This window comes from Thunnus maccoyii, chromosome 4 (genome assembly GCF_910596095.1).
Source record: "Thunnus maccoyii chromosome 4, fThuMac1.1, whole genome shotgun sequence".
Lineage (NCBI taxonomy): Eukaryota > Metazoa > Chordata > Actinopteri > Scombriformes > Scombridae > Thunnus > Thunnus maccoyii.
Window position 1 is genome coordinate 1,768,991 of NC_056536.1, and position 14,734 is coordinate 1,783,724.

At 38.1% G+C, this 14,734-nt stretch overlaps 2 long non-coding RNA genes across 2 annotated transcripts; one reads left to right on the forward strand and one right to left on the reverse strand.

Moving 5' to 3' along the window:
• Positions 1-255: 255 nt before the first annotated feature.
• Positions 256-7,594, reverse strand: LOC121896439. The gene is made up of 3 exons (XR_006096002.1): positions 7,429-7,594; positions 5,079-5,204; positions 256-365 (listed from the first exon to the last, which is right to left on the reverse strand). It is a non-coding gene; the product is annotated as an uncharacterized LOC121896439 (long non-coding RNA).
• A 902-nt stretch (positions 7,595-8,496) lies between these two features.
• Positions 8,497-10,884, forward strand: LOC121896438. Its single transcript, XR_006096001.1, has 3 exons — positions 8,497-8,589; positions 9,064-9,097; positions 10,516-10,884. It is a non-coding gene; the product is annotated as an uncharacterized LOC121896438 (long non-coding RNA).
• The last annotated feature ends 3,850 nt before the right edge of the window (positions 10,885-14,734 follow it).

Here is a 14,734-nt window from a genome sequence, read left to right on the forward strand (position 1 = left end):
TTATTATTATTATTATTGTTATTGTGCTTCTCTGTGTCTCTCTCTCCGCTCTCGCCCTCCCTCTTTCTCTCTCAACCCAACCAGTCAAGGTAGATGGGAGAAGGAAGTTTTTCCTCGCTGCTGTCGCCAAGTGCTTGCTCATGGGGAAAGTTGGGTCTCTGTAAAATTAAGAGTATGGTCTAAGATGCCCCATGTGAAACGTGCCCTGAGATAACTTCTGTTGTGATTTGACACTATATAAATAAATAAATTGCTAATGACATCAGACTGTTTAATCAGCAGCTACAAAGTTCTGTTAACAAACAAATAGGATGATCAACTGCCACAAATGCTGTGGGACATCATAACATGGATACTTCATCTCCCTGAAAAAAAGAAGACATCAGATTACGTGAGTGTTGGGCCTTGGCTACAAGTTTGGCTATAAGCAATAATTAATGATTATCAAAGATGGCACATGGCATGCAGACAATATGGCCGACAAAGAGAACCACATAGACAAAGGCCAGACCACGCGGTGTCTTTTAACCACGTGTTGCCAGAAGCAAAGTGTGCTACCATGATTTTAAACCTCTTAACTGTTCAAGGCCAATTGATGTAGGATAAAGGTGTCTGGTTAGGAAGAGGTTAGCTGCATGCAAGGCCTAGTTAATGGGTGTAACATGTGTTAAGCATGCTAACGTTAACTTAGCGGTTTGGCTATTCAATAACCTGAGCATGAACAAGACATCACAACAATACAGTTCAATGAATAACGTTAACCAAATCAATACAAGTACAGTACATTGATTGAGTTAAACAGTCTTGCTTAGCTGTGCTATGCTACACTATATGTTGTGAGGCTATGCCCAGTTATTACCAAGTCCATGGAGGGAGAGAGATGCTTTGTGGCTCCTGCGCTTGTTAAATCAGCCAGCAGACTTGTGTGGTAGTTGCTGGCACTAGATAACTTAGTTACTGAGTCTTAGGCAGGATCTTCTGCCGTAAAGAAAAGAGTTCTGTGTGTGTCTGCTGTGAGCAGGCCACACCAGAGAGCAGAGAGCTGCTCTGTAGCAGCCGTGAAGGGAGACAGAGAGAGGAGAGGGGAACCTCTAGTTTTGTTAACCATGGAAAGAGCCTGATTCATTTGAAATTGATCCACTTTTTAATTGGGTGGTTGTTCAGTCATCTGTTGATGGTTTGTGATTTGCTACTAAGTGTGCAGGTGGTCTACACATCAAGGCAAATTAATGGTTTCCAAACTCTAAGCCAAAAAAAGGTCTTTTGATCTTTGCAACACCACATGTACAAGAAATGACTTTATGACATTATGTAATGTCATTCCTAATTATGCACAACCCAGTTTTTAAGTGTTGCATTCAAATAATGTTAAATGCGGTACATCATTTTCAACTGAAGGATGCTGATCATAAGGAAGCCCTTACCCTTACCCACTGTGGGTACCGGGCATTTTCTCCTGTGTGTAAGTACATAATACTCATTAAAATATAAAGAGCATAACTTTGTATGCAGCATATGACATCCACAGTAGTACATTGTAAAGACATTTATTTAACCTTCATTACTCAAGCCATTTGCTTGTGAGTTTGTTGAGGCCATTTTATTACCCCTGAAGTGTCCTTTTTTATTGTCCAGGCTGCATATTTCCTGTAGATAATGAGGCCACTTTAGAAAGAAATTTTCTTTCTGGATCCGCAATATTTCGGAAGAACAGGGGGTTTCCCCAGTGAGCCCTGCAGCAATCTATTAAGATTACCGAGGATGTGTGTTCTGGCAGTCACGTTACCCTGACCTGCCTATAATGTTATAACCTTTTCTCAAGACTCAGTTCAGTTAGGAGGCACTGTGGCAATACATGCATTATGTACTGAAGGATTGTTTTAGAGTCAGAAAAGATTGGCATCCTGAAAGTTGAAGTACACCAAAATAGCCTAATTTCCAACACAATCAAAAGGAAAGTGAGACAGAAATCCTTCTCATTGAACTTTTGCCAATAAGCATGATTTACCTGTTTGCATGGTCTGAACAGGTTCTTGGCTGTGTTCCTTTCTATAGCTGTGTTCCCTGTTTAGTGGACTACAGTTTATGTTATGTTTGCAATGTTATAATCATATTGTGTCATAATTAGCTGCTATGCTCTAACTGTAACTTTTCTTCATACAGGGGCTTCATAGTCACCACCACTTAGACCTGACAGACATTCCCTGGGAATCCAAAGGTTGTCTCACTAATATGTGCATTTGCAAATAAAAAGGTGTGCAATAAAAGGTATTAAGGAGCATGAAAGTGTGCAAGCCTCTCATATCACTTTCTTATGGTGTTATCAGCCCTGCACATTTCACTGGATGTATGTGTCTACTTTCTCACCTCACTGAGTTATAAGCTAGCACATGTTAATTAATTGTATCTTACATGTATCTTTTTCATTCTCATTACAGTACGCCTGATATTTTACTGTGGAGCTTTGACTTCAACATTGAAAGAAAAATAGAAGACATTATATCAATATGCTATAAGAAACTGAATGCAAATTGAGAAAAACAAAAATAGTAATAAAGCAAATCATTTTTAAAATATTTGTATGAAACAAACATTTGTAAAAAAAAAACAAAACAAAACACTATCTTTGCTTTGCCAAATAACGTATTTGTATTCAGGCACACCCCCACTATCCACCATTCAGAGCTCTACACTCACACTCATTATTTTGTGTGCATCCATTTAGGAAAGTGATGGAAAAGTGACATCTTTCAAGAGGCTTGAGGAGAGTAAAGAAGTGAAAAAGATCACTTATGGTGATCATGGTTACAGTGATCAACTGCTTATATGGATCAAAAGGCTGGGACAGAATCATTCCTATACAAATGCTGTTTAAATGTGGCACCATTATCAGGCCTTGCAGTGCACCTCTGCAGGGTTGTGTGGAGGTGCGGGGTATGGGTGTGTCTATTTGTAACCGCTGTGAAACAATCAGAAAATAACGTTTTATTCTTCTCATTCACCAGCTTTCTCACCACCACTTTTCGCTTCTGTCATCCACTCTCTAGCTCGGTCGACCACTGCTTCTCTGTCTCTCTCTTTCTCTCATCTTTTTTAAAATGAGTCAGGAAACCTCATGCACATTGAAATCACGACAGGAAAAAGAAAGTAATTTTCTCTCAGTGAAAAACATAGTTTCCTGAAGCTTATGACAGTTTTCATAATGACTTCTTTATACCGTTTTATCTTATCAGTGAGAAACAACTATTTTCCCATTACCTGAGAGAAAATTTGAGTGAAGAAGCACAAGAGAAGCTGAAGGACTTCAAGGACAAACTCAGAAGAGCTTTGGAGTCAGAGGAGTTTTTAAAAAGGCTTTGTCTTCACTGACTTGGTCACAGACTCTCCACCTTCTGTATATTGTATCGCAGATCAAACCTGCCTGTTTCATCCTCCCGTTGGAAAGTTTTTTACAAACCTTGTTGACTTTTCTGCTAGTTTTATTTTAATGTTAATATTTTAAAGGTTTGGGTATTGGAATTTTGTTTTTTATTCATAGGGTTGTTCTGTAAGTGTATGTAAAAGATATTGATCCTATTTCAAGTTGTATTTTATACTGTGTGCAATATGTGTTGTTAAAATATTTGGCTTTTAAAAGCTTAAAAATCTTTTCCATTGCAAAGGTTGTTTGATGCAATAAAAATATCGCTGGCTCAGCTGGCCACGCTATTCACCATTCAAAAAAAGTTAAATAATCTCCAGCATTTCCGTTTTTAATATTTGAGTTTTATTGTCCAATTGCAAAAGCATATTCTTAGATACACACATACATACATAAATGGATAGATTGCAGGGTTCTCATGGGTGTTTTCCCCATTTATCAATGATGTTTATGTTTATTATTACTTTTAAAACTAAAAATTACCCATTTGTTAAACTCTCTCCCAATTAACCTCAAAAAGGGAGCTTTAATTCCTTGAGTTATTAAGAGAGAGAGCGTGCTGGTAATTGACAGGTTTTTTTTGTTCCTGAAACAAATAATTTTTAAAATATTTGTATCAATCAAATATTCATTAAAAAACCCCACTACTTGTGCTTTGCCAAATAACATATTTGTATTCAGGCACACCCGTACTATCTATCTATCTATCTATCTATCTATCTATCTATAGCAAGCATAGCCAATGACTATGTTTTTGTAGAGCTGCAGTAGGGGCAGGTAATATAGATATATAAAAGGGAAAAACAAGTTGTTTTCTGGTTGTGGTTTAATTTCTATTCCAACTGCAGATTTAAAGACGAAAACAGGAAAAGCATGTGGATTTCTGTTTTTTAATTCACACAAAAAACAGAAAAAAAGAAAAAAGCATTGTATATTTGTTTATCCTGTTATCAAACAAGTTGAACACAACTTTAGACGGAGGGTACATGGGCCACTTTCTTCTATGTTAAATCTGTTTGGCTACAAAATGAGATTATAGTATGATATAACAGGGTCTGATAGCTGGACTGGTAGCCACATTGGCAAAGTTGCACATTACTGCTGCCAACTGAAATTACAGAACACCAATGTTGCATGGCAGCAGACACAGCAGTAACCACTCACGATCTGAAATCACCTTTAGTCTTATTATTATCATCCAGAAAACCCATAAAAAAATCCCAAAACCATTAATGGATTTATCCTGTGTGTGTGCGTGTGTAAGTTACTCCTCTGTGCTTGTCACACATCCATGAGCATGCTCAGTGAAATCTGCCTGAGATCAAGACTGATTGAGACTATAATAGTTTTCGGATGACTATGCGGTTTTATGGTACAGCGTGCATGATAATAAAGCAGTAACAAAATGTATTTTACAACATAAGATAGCCTAAAGTTGAAACTGAAACAGTGAAATTAGTAAAGCTGATAACATTTTGACAGGCAAATACCTGTTTGATGGCTTATGTAAGTGCATACAAAAGAAATGGAGTTGAATTGATTAGGCATAATATAGCACAGCAGTGGGCTAATTTGAACTTCAGCAACAGTATGTTGCATTTGATCCCAGCAGTGTACTTTGCAGTGGTCTGTGAGTGTCATGACTGGGAGCTTTTACCTGAATTTGCCCAGATGTTCACTTCATTCATTTCATCCATTTGAAAGGAGACGAAAGCAACAAATCCTGGAACTTGGCTTCTCTTTCCTCTCCACACCTATTGGCTGGAGAGCTTCAGTCCCGCTCCTGTGATTGGGAGACATGACAGTTGTGTATTGTCGGTGACATGAACAGGCATAGTGAAAATTCACTGAATCCAAATGTATCCCCCATGAGAGGTATAGTATTAATATTTCACATCATCATGTTGCACTTATTCCCTCTATTTCCTGGGCCTAGGTTTCCTGCAGTGACACTGTGCGAGATTGTTAAAGAAGGTGCTAGAGCCCCGGCACACAGGGCTCTCTCACCTAGTCTAGCACCTCATTTACTTAATGCACACCCCTGGAAGATGTGATTACATTTCCGTGCTGCATTGCACTGCAGGTGTGGACTGTGCAACAAGGCAGAAAATAGCGAGAATGAGTGCTTTTTAGAAATTACGCAATCTGATGAAGGCCGATGGGGTGCCACTTAAAAATAAAGTCATACTTCTGGCTGTTATCTTTCACTCCCTCAATAAGTTGCTTTTCCCTTGATGTTTAGTAGGAGTTTAGGATCCAGTGTTGTTGACTGAGACATGTTGAGCAATATACAGTAAGTGGTAAATGTCATCCATGCTGTCTTTGAATACGAAATATCATAATTCATTCATTTCTTGGGTTGTAATGAAGAGTCTAAAGGACAGATTTCGAGTTTTTCCAATTCTGTCTTAAAACATCAGTCAAGACCCCAAATGAACATTGAAACATGTTTTTCTTGCTGAAATCATTCCTCCTGTTCATACTGACCATTAGAAGATCCCTTCATAATGACCTTACAATGTAATTGATGGGGGACAAAATCCACAGTCCCTCTTTTTGTTACTATACTTTTCAACAGGGAAACACTGTCCGAGGAAACACAAAGAGGGAATTTGATGCTAACAAGACTGTAAATGTGTCAGATATCCACTTGATATGACTAACTCAGACTGCTGAAGACTCATATAAGCTTCACATCAACTTTTAAATGCATTTTTGCATAAAATGTCTGTGTGGAAACACTGAACTTTGGCCCCCATCACTTACACTGAAATCACATTTGAAGGTGATCTTTTAATAGCCAGTATGATTAGCGAGGAAAACCTCTTTCACTGTTCATGTGGGCACCTGACTTCTGTTTTAAGACACACTTGAAAATTTGTGAACCTTGCCTTTAAGTTATAATTAGGTATTTGGGATTGTTTTGTCGAACCACTTTTTGCAAGGATGACCTGTTGTCAAGAATGAACTTTCATGCTTCACTTTCAAGCCAACATGATCAAGATCATGAATGAAATCATACAAGCTTAGGATGGACAATACCTGGGTGGGTATTTTACTGATAGTGATACCAATACCCTCATTAACAGCAACAACGTGAATTACACACTAATATAATCTAGCAGTCTTAAACTAAAACATATTTATGAGTTACCAATGGTAAAATTTCAAAAACCTTCATAGATCAGTGCAAACTTGAGTGTATCAATGATGATTATTACCATCAAAGGAGATTCTCCCTCCTTTCATTGTTCTTGCAGCTTTGTATGCTCTTTCTTGTGATGAATTTGGTGATATTTTTATTACATAAGAAAGAAAAATGATTCAATTAAAACTATGTTTGTGGGTGCTTTACTGTGGCCTGCTGAATGTGGATGTGTTTGTGAGTACATGACTGTGTTGTGTTGCTAGGGGAAACTAATCCAAAGTGGAGTACCACAGGTAGGTCGTTGAGAGAAACAAGATACATTGTTGCCTTTTAACGCTGGTCAGATCTGTGTTCACACTGACTTTTTACAATCAAACTACGAACTGAGAGCATGAAGTCTAATGAACTGACAGGTGGTAACTCATTCACTGAGTGGCAGCAGGTCATGCCTCACGTTATCGAACCTGCTGTGTTTATTTACCCTCTCTGGTGTCACATGGAGTCTACAAAGGATAACTTATTGTGAGCATTATTAGCTGTGAAAAATGATGACCAGGAGGACACAGGACGAGGCATGTTGTACTGTAATATTATGTTTCACTAACTTTTAGATGAAGAACTGCCCAAATACACAGAATAGGACACGAGCACAACACATCTCTGATTCAACTGCTTTTCATTCTGATTTATCAGGGAAAACCAGCTGGCACTGATGTTTACTAGTGTGCCCAAATACAAATACATTACTCGGAAAAGCACAAATAGTGTTTTTTTTTTTTTTTTTTTTACGAATATTTGCTTCATACAAATATTGTAAAAATGATTTCTTTTCAGGAAGAAAAAATAAAACGTCAAATACCAGCGTGCAGGTCTGTTACATCGTTATCTCAGACTCTCCTCTGCTCTGCTGTTACGTGTATCAGCAGGTCACGATTGCGGAGATCTTTTGTTCTTTGGTGTTTCCACCTCCTTCCTCCTCTTACTAGTCATGCACATACACGCTCCTACACACACACACATGTGGTGAGCAGATAACTCGTTAACAGAGCTCAGCTCTGTCCCCAAGTTCACCTTTGGTTAGAGACACGTGTTAAGCTGGCAGATACCTACATGTGCCGTATACCTGCTTGTTGTTTATAGTTGCTTGCTGTGTTTAGTTACTTAAGCAATATTACACGAGAGAGTGTGCTTTACCGTCATTTTGGGCACGACGCTTGCGCTGAGTGCCGTAAAGTGATGAACGGCTTATATGGATCAAAAAGCTTGGGACAGAATCATTCCTATGATGTGATGTGGGGGGGTGTGGATGTATTTATATGTAACCACTGTGAAACAATCAGAAAATAACGTTTTATTCCTCTCATTCACTCTCTCGTTACCACTGCTCGCTCTCCTCATCCACTCTAGGCTCGGTCGACCGCTGCTTCTCTCCTTCTCGCTCTCGTCTTTTTTAAACTGAGTTGGGAAGCCGTGTGCACATTGAAATCATGACGGGAAAAGGAAAGTCATTTTCTCTCAGTGAAAAACAGCTTCCTGAAGCTTATGACAAACTAGATGCAGCAGCGAAACAACAAGCTACAAATGGCGATTAGATGATAAATAAAGAAATTGAGAAAAAGAAAAAAGTTGGCTGACACGTTAACTAACCGCGACCACTTTGTGCTTAATTGTGTAAAATAGCTGAGCTAAAGTCTGTTCATTTGTTCGGAAATATCACTTCAGCATCTCGTTTCATTCATTTCTTTCGATACGGAGTGTAAAATCAGCCCTCCTGTCCGTAAAGCTCAAGTCTAACATTCTCGTGATTGTGTGTTTTTTTCACACCCTGCCAGACTGAGTGACTCCGTAATTGCAGATGGGTGTGGTTATCCACGGGTCTGTAACGCCCAGTTAAAACTGAAAGGTCTGTTTCTTTGTCCGTCTCCTAACCAAGTACATGCACAGTAAAGACAACAGATAACTTTTTCCAGGAGAAGCCAAAAGAATGAATCTTTCATGTTTTGGCTCCTCCAGATTAAAAGTAAGTTTAATTATGTCTCTCTCTCTCTTTCCCAAAGCACTTTCCTCCTCTCGGTCGTTGGCTCTCTCTTTATAAAACTGCGTTGAAATCCAGCTGTTACTGATGTCATTTTCCCTGCTACACTTTGTTTGCACTCTCAGTTAGTGCAATGCAATTCAATATGTGTAGTGTAAAGTGGGGAGTTCATCATCCTGATGGTCTGAATGATGAGACTTTTTTTTAGTCCCTCTGTGTTGACATAAAATTGAGTGAAACAGTTTCAGCAAAAACTGAACATTACAACCCTCATGAATGAAGGATTTATTGAAAGGTTTCTGTATTAGATTATATCAGGTTTAGTGAGGTCTACCTAATAAATTGGCAACTGAAATTGCATCTGTAAACTCAATTTATATGCTAAAATAAATTATGTCCCTTTTGTTTTTCAGAATCATAAATTCTTATACTAATGCACTATTGATGTGTCTTTAACAGGAGCTTCTGTTCAACATGGACAGATTGGCTTGAGGTACAGTTTGAAATAAAAATGCTGATAGATTTGGTTTTTTATAAAGAGTTAATATATCATTAACTGACATATGCATCCTAGGAGGAGCACTGAGTGTAACATTTTTAAAACCTGATGTTTCTGATGACAATAAAATGCAGACTTGTAGTTTTTGGAAACAACAAAATAACAAAATGAACCATTTTTCATTTTTTGGCAATATTTATGGAGATTATTAAACACATTTTCAGCTTGTTTTTAGTAATAATACTGATTCCTGGCACTAAGTGGATGGTGTTATGTGATTCACAAGGTAACTGAGACAAAGAAAGAGCAATATATTTCCTTCTACCTGTGTGCAACCTGCCCATAGAGACATACAGTAGCCCTGTTTACACCTGGTATTAACATGCGTCTCCACATACGTCCTGAGTGACCGCATGTGATCTCACTTCCCCGCTCTATATGCGAATAAACACGGACATCATTTCCGTTTTCAAGACCAAATTTGTTCGTTATTCGTCCAAAGCTGTGTTCAGCTTGTTTGATAACAGGATAAATATTCAGGATATAAATAAATATTCCGTGTCGGGAGAGAGAGAGAGAGAGAGAGAGAGAGAGAGAGAGAGAGAGACGCAGCGATCTCCCCGCAGCTGCATCTCTCCATTCAGAGACACTGTGCACATTTAAGCGTAAGAGACAGCAGCATAACTTCATTGATTATTTAAATCTCCGACACGCCGACAGCAGCAGTCAGGATCTAATGTTAATTAATGTTCTGTGTTCTTCTACACATCCAACAGATCAGCTGTTACACACACAGTCCAGGTTCATACAGTGAAACTGTTTGGAGTGAAGCAGCTATATAAATAACTATAAACTGTAGTTATCAATTAGACGGGACAGAGGAAACTATCCAGCAACGTTTAACTTCTGAAATATGTTTTTAGACAGACAAGTGAAAAATTAATGGTTTAATTTCTGTTCTAACTGTCGATTTGAAGAGGGAAACTCGTTAGGGGAACGAGAAAAACAGGACAAAACGGGAGGTGGATTACGTTTTTAATTCACATGAAAAGCAAAATAATTTGTTTGTCCTGTTATCAAACATGTTGAACAGCTTTGGACAGAGGGTCCTGTGTCTAGTCTGCCGGAAAATAGAGGTCGTCAGTTGAGTGGGCGGTCTTTCAATGTGGCCCAGGATGCACTGCGTTTACACTACTGAAAGAATGTGGCCACATGCGGCCCAGACCACCTCCGAATGTGTTCTGAGTGATCGGATCTCAATCCGTCCTCAATGCGTCTTGGGTGCGTTTACCTTTGTATTTAGAGCTGTCCACTTGTCATCGGATCCACTGAAACGGATGTTAGTGCCAGGTGTGAACAGGGCCAGTAAGTTGAGCTTTTTCTCCTTGATCATTGTTCTTCTCTTTGTACAGCTCTGCATAAGAGACACACAGAGCTCCAGAAACACATCAGATGTCTGAACACCAGACCAGACCCAGACACAGCATCCACTGGAAATAAGTCACATCATCGACCAGGAGTCTACGGAGGATAATGCCAGACCGTGTTTGAACAGAGACAGGAGTTATCAACTTCACCGTATACAACTAGGTGTTATCATGTGAGAGGAATTGGTCACATGTGTGAGATAGATTTGTTTCATAATGATTTGTGTGAACAGATCGACAATCTGTGTGTAAATGTGTAATCTGTGTACATAAAGATCTTCTACAAATACTAAAAAAGATTTGTAAACTCACAAAAATATTTTACAAATATAAAACGGATCCGTAAATACTGAAAATACACAAATTCCACAAATAAAAAAATATCTGTGAATACATTAAATTAATTTGCAAATGAATGAAAAGCATTTGTGAATATCTTCCTAACATTTACAACTTTCCAACAGGCATTTGTGAATTCAGTTCGAAAAAACCTTTGTGTGTCTCAGTTCTACGTGTGTGGATTTGCTTTTTACACACACAGAGTTTTGAAACAAATTTTCTGCTGGTCCGAATGAAAATCCGCTCGTATCACTCGGCCATTACGGAGAGCACTGATCGCCTGCTGATGACGTTGTTTCCGTATTTCAAAGGAAGAGCATGCAGTCTTTAGATGAGCTGTTTTTGTTGTTGTTTTTTTTCAGCGATAAGTAACGTGCATTCATTGTTTTATATTAATACCATATGATTATTTATACCATATGATTATGAACAGCACCAGGATGCTTGTGGGCGACGTTCAGTTCTCTAAAGCGGTGGTTTGGCTGCTTCTTCAGTTGGCAGTTATCAGACACCTCATCCTTCATGTTTGTCATTTATTTTTCAGGTGTTTTCGAAATGTCAAAAAGTAAGACGAAACAAAGTTGCAATTTCAACGTTGATTGGCCTTTCAAAATCGAAACAAAATTCAACAGTGATTCAAAAGTGATCCATGACGTTGATTCACCTGTGAATAAACGTTGATATGCCAGCTGTGATGATTTGCATTAATATGTATATGACACTTATACAGATTGTTAATGAGATGTTTCCTTGGTAGTTCACAGATTAGGTGCACCCATATTATAATGTGCACTATGATAACTAGTGTCTGCTTTGACGTAGGGCATAGATTATGATGTGTCTGTAGTGATTTAGCAGTAAGAGGAAGAGGGATGTTTATACCTTGTTCATACGTTGTATTGATCCGTCACATGTGACAATCTGTACGGACCCAGGTATGTCCGTTAAAGGGGAGTTTTTCCGTAACACTGTCACCAAGTGCTGCTCATGGGGGGAACTGTTGGGTCTCTGTAAATTAGAGAGTACGGTCTAGACCAACGTTATTGGTCACTTGCAATGATGGTCCTGGAGCAACATTAATTATGATGTCATAGGAACCATAAGGTGTCCGTAAGGTGCCTCTGTGTCCCAGCCGTTTCAAACCCTTCCTCAAGCCTTTGGGCCGCACCTCCTCACTTACATATAGCTTGAAAAGCCAAATGGAAAAGATCAATTTAAAATGGTCAAATACCAAATGGTACAAATGCAAAAAAAAATGTATTTAGTTTTTTCTATTCATGTTTTAATCCAAATATTTCCATTTAAGCTTTTGCATTTTAAATTTCACTTTTTTCATTGTCACTTTTCAAATTATCATTTTACATTTTCAATTTACTTTTTCAATGTCCTTCAATTTTCCTTTTAAGTTTAAACATGGCCTGATTATTCCTGGTGGTGCAGTAAAATAATAATTTAAAAATTAATAATAAAAACACTTTAGATTACAGCCCGCAATTTACACCGTAATTATCGAGTGGTTACGGTGTAATCTGTTGTACTAACGGTGTACCAGTGTAGTACGTACCAATACATGTATGTAGGTACAGGGAAACAAGATGTTAAGTTATGGAATAAGGGACTAACAATTTGTGAATTTACAGAGAATTTATAGTTTTATTTAACTACTGGGTACCTATTCTGTTATAACAGGGTATGTGAGACATACTGATCAATAATATGGAACTTAATTTACAGAACAAAACAATTTACTACTTATTCTACAACACTTTGTTTTCATTTTTATTTCAAATCAAAAGTACTAAGTTCTTTATTTCTTTGCCTTTTTTTCTTTTCTCTTGTTGCCTTTCTTTTTCCTTTTGTGGCTCTTCTCCTTCCTCTTCTTCTTCATCTTCTTCTTTTCCTCTTCTGAGGATGACTCAGATACTAAGGAGCAGGAGGAGAGGAAAGAAGCCGGTGCTCAGTTCTCTGTTGTAACATCTAATTTTTTTAGAAATAAAAACAAAGAAACACCAGCTTTCCAGGTGTAAATCTGCAGAGTTACTGATTATGTTCTTGTTCTATAATTTCCCCAAAAATCTCACTGCATACCTTTTTGCTGGAAAGAAACTTCCTAGAAAGGATATTGTTCATACACCAACTAATAATAATGAACCAGTAAACACAAACCTGAACAACCTGGCATCTCCTGAACTATTTGGACTTGAACAAGAAGTGATTTGATAGTTTTTAACAAAGAAAGTTTGCATGAGGAATGATGACACTACGCCAATGGTCAATTATGCATTAAAATGATACAAGCCATAACAATGTCCAATCTAAAGAGACGGAAGTAACTCCTCGATAAGCCATTCCTGAGGACCATATAACTACTGGGAAAATAGAAAGCCATCCTTTGCGGGCAATCTATGTTTTAATAAAATACAATAGTCAATTATTAATATATATACAAGCAAACCAACGAATCAAAAAGAAACTGCTTGTATTATCATATCTAGTTTTCAATGAAGCTTTACTGTTCTGAGATAACTTCTGTTGTGATTTGGCGCTACATAAATAAAACTGAATAGAAAAAATTGAATTGAAATGTTACTAATGTGTAGGACAATGAAAATGGCAAAATTAAGCCTCAATTACTATTATCAGACAAACTTCAATAGCAAACATCTATAAATATATGTGCACTCCCAATAATGAACAGTTGCTGATGTCACACTTCATTTCATTTTACTGATAAGCCATGAATGCAACACTTATGCAGTATGGTGCTAATCACCAACAAAGTAATCAAAACATAATTATTTTTGCTTGTCTGTCTGTCTTACAATAGACTCCAAGTTTTAAAAGCCATTTATTCTATTAAAAGAAAATCCCAGGAATATTTTTCAAAGCATCTGACCCTTTATACTGTATGACAACATGTAACTTAACGAAGCAACAATTCCAGTGGAGCAAACTGGTGTTATGGCCGTGACACATAAATACTGAGGGGTTAAATTTCTCAATTAACTGGGTGAATGGTCAGGACGTTAATTTCAGTGTCTGAAAATAGTTGCCAAGGTAGTAAAACAGCCTTGTCAATCCTACATTTCACTCCAATGTTACCTTTAGTGGACGTGGTGCCGTCTGTGTTTTGACCACGTGTGCCCTCCATGGGGCCCTCATCTGCTCCAACGTTGGTGTCCACCGTACTTTGACAGTGGATGTTTTTGTCTTCTTGGCCTGCTCGTTATTTGGCCAAATGACACAAACATAGTTACATTTTAAATAAGCAACAAATAGGCCAGTTTTGTACCGAAAAAAACATTAAGACTGTAACTTACCGTGTGTCTGTCCTTCAGCAACGAATGCTTTGCTATCAAATAGCAGGAAATAGATTATATGTATAAATTCAGTCCACCAGTGTATGTAGGAAGGCTGAAAGTCCTGGACCAGATTGGGCTGCTTTCCTACAAGCGCAGGGTCAAGGTAGAAGGTCTCCAGGTGGTTGCAGATGGGTATGTTGTCTTTCACGTGCTGCTGAGAAGGAACTTCAACAGTCTCATCGGTGTCTAAAATGGCAGCAGCTTTAAGTGAGTACTTCTCAGCGTTGACCTCAGCAATGAACTGTTGAACATCAGGGAGATCCTTGAGGATGTTGTTGAGGCTCTTGGCCTTAGACTGAACCTCCTTGGCATATTTCAGCAACCTCTCGTACGACACTAGAGCCTCCAGATACTTCTTCACCAGCATATAAGACTCAGTTATAAAGAAATACCTGTAAGTAGGGATGCACGATATTATCCATACGTCATTGATATCGGCCGATATAGGCTCTAAAATGAAATATGAAATATATGAGCGGCTGATTAGTTGCCTTCTCCTCCGC